Genomic DNA, 3,190 nt, shown 5'->3' with positions numbered 1-3,190 from the left:
GAGGGAGTTTGATTATATATGATATAATTAAACTGGTTCAATTATACATGATATAATTGATATGATGTATGAGATACATTGACTGGAGGAATTTGATATAAATATGATTTATATTAAGTAAAGGAGAAAAGGACTATGGTTTAAATGTTACATATGATGAGATATTAAAACTATAAGTTATAAATATAATATGATAAGTTAGTTATTATATCTATTTATAATTAAAACAATTATGTGATAATTATGGGTGGTTTCTCCTTTAACCCTGTATGAAAATGGGGGATTATGTTCAGTTTTTATAACTGAAGGATAAAATGAAAAATATTTTCATTTTGTAAGGTATCGCTTTATTAAGAGCGTTACTAATCGTTTAGTTCACGAGATACTACATGATAACCTTTTTAGCGAGGTTCTAAACGATCGTGTAGCGCCTTTCTCTAAATGATCGTGTAAAGCATTTTACTAAACGATCGTGTGCCAAGCGAGATTCATTAAATGATTATGTAAACGATCAAGCCTGTTTTTTCTAAATGATCGTGTACCTAGCAAGATTTACTAAATGATCAAGCACACAAAGTCTATGTGATAGACAGTTCCTTCTCCCACTTGCTTGGTCATTTAGTTAGATCGTTGCCTTCCTTCAACCCTCTACCAAATCCAAAAGTGCCCACACCTCCTGGATTCTCACTCTGAGAATACCAAGGTTATCGAGTGGTGGTGTCTAAGAGATTATTTGTTCGTGGAGAAGATTGTTCGTGATCTAAGTGACAGCGAAAGATTGACTAGACGATTGGGTAGGTGATCTGGGCGAGAGTGAGAGATTGCTGTCCAAATTCATCACGAGAGCGAGAGGTTTTCAGAAGAAACATTCTTCAAAGGTATGTCTCTCGTTCCTTTTTGTTTTGAATTATTAAAGCACGCTGTAATTTTTAGAAGATGCATAACTGTTTTGTATGCTTGTGAATGCCTTTAATTCTGTCACAATGGGCTTGGAACAATCTTGCTTCCACTCATAGGTTCTCTTGGATAAGAGTTCCTTCAGGGGATTCATCTGATCGAGGAGCTGGGAACATAGCTACACAAGAAGGAATTCACTCCTTCCCCAATGTCGAGACAAGTAGATAAATTGCTCCCTTAAGGGTTAATTCCAGAGCTTGAACAATGTGGTGCCACACTCTCTCTTAGCTTGGAGGGGTTTGGTCATAGTTAGACTATGATTTATTGTTCATTAGAGGGATTAGTGGCATTTAAGGAGTTAGATGTAACTATAGGGGAAAAACGGTATTTTTGGCCTAGTGGTACTTACGAGCAATTTGTGAAGGGTCATCATACTGTTGATTGGTTATATCCAATGGACACAGAAATATATCTGTAGTGTAAAGAACGTAGTTGGGTCTTTAGTGGAGTGCCGACAGTTAACAGATGGTGAATAATTTAATTAAAGAAGTTTAATTGATTATTCACATACTGTTGGAACTTCAAGCTACAGGTCTATGAGGTCCCATCTATAGCTCAATGGGAATTAATGAGAATCAAGTTTTGGATTAATTTGAACTATTCAAATTAATTGAGGGAATTAATTATATGTGATATAATTAATTTAATCTAATTATATATATATATATATGATATAATTTCTATAATATATTTATAATGATTATTGAGAGAAAATAAATATTTGAATATGATTCAAATATTAATTATTTGAATATGATTCAAATATTAATTATATGAATTTGATTCATATAATTAAATTTAATATAAATGAAATTTATATTAAATGTCATTGGTGAGAGAATAGAAACTATAGGTTATATTGTATTTGATACAAAATAGAAACTATTAGTTATGTGTTATATTTGATATAACATATAGTTTAATATATATTATATGATAAGGTAATTATCATATAAATATATATATTAAATCGATTTATGAAAATAATTTAATTTATTTTTAAAAATCATTTTGGGAGGGAGTTGTAACTCCCTCACCTTCTTTTATCTCTAAAAATGTGGTAATGGGAAAGAAAAGAGAGGTTGCACTACAAGAAATAACGGATATGATATTTAACGAAAAAGGCTATAAAAGATCTTTTATAGCATTTTTCTAAGGTCCTAACAGACCATGTTATTAAAAATCTAGGACTTTTTATAGCGTTTTTGTAGAGCTATATTGGATGCTATAATAAGGCATGGAGGTATAGCTTATTTACTTTGCTATAAAAACATTTAATAGCATCTTTTATTAAAACTATAGTATGTTTATATAGCTAAAATAATACGTTATCTTTAACTTATAATAGCACTTTTTTAATGGTATAATATTCTATTCATAGCGTTAATCTTATGCTATAGTAAGTTTATTTAGACTTTTCTAATATCTATAATTACTAGAATAATCTTTTGATAGCACCTTTTTTTTACTATATAAATTTTGTTATAGTTTTGCTCATGACTATAAAAGGTATAGTTTTTTTTCTCAAAAAGAATAATTTGTATATAATTCTTCATATTTGTGTTAAAAATAAACTCATGACTTGAGCCACATATTAAATACTTTGTAACACATTAAATACAAAGACTTTAATTCATAATTGAAGTTTTATAAATCTATTAACATTACAATATATATATATATAATCATTTCCTAGAACATAGTATACAAATGATACAAAATAAAATATTTGCAAGTCCTAAGATTCTCTTGATCTCCCAATGGACATTTCTTTTGAAGGTTGATTTGTACATTTTGATGGATACCTATTAAACAAGAAAACATAGACACATAGCTAACGATAGGGTCTTCAAGATCCCTCCAAGATCCTCCTTTGTGAGGAAACATCAACGGAGTATCATTGCAGAAGCATTCTTCCCTTTCTATTCGAAATGATCTTCAAAACCATTCATCTTCCCTTTTGAAAATGGTTGACATTGAAACCCAAAGAACCTTCAAGATCTGCAGATGAGCAAAGATTTGATTCTCAACAAAAAAATGTCTACTACACCTTAACCAAATCAGACAATAAATGCTACAATTTTGAAGAAACCACAGAACCAAGAAGGATAAAGGCAATCTGACCCGAAAAATCTTGACATGAACTTATAATTCTAAAACATAGAAATTAGATCTAGACTAAAAAGTAACATAACCCCAACAAACATCTCCAACTAGCATTCAATCGCCTTCT

The sequence above is a fragment of the Benincasa hispida genome, chromosome 10, assembly GCF_009727055.1.
Source record: "Benincasa hispida cultivar B227 chromosome 10, ASM972705v1, whole genome shotgun sequence".
Lineage (NCBI taxonomy): Eukaryota > Viridiplantae > Streptophyta > Magnoliopsida > Cucurbitales > Cucurbitaceae > Benincasa > Benincasa hispida.
The sequence above is the reverse complement of the archived record's forward strand: the minus strand, read 5'-3'. Positions refer to the sequence as shown.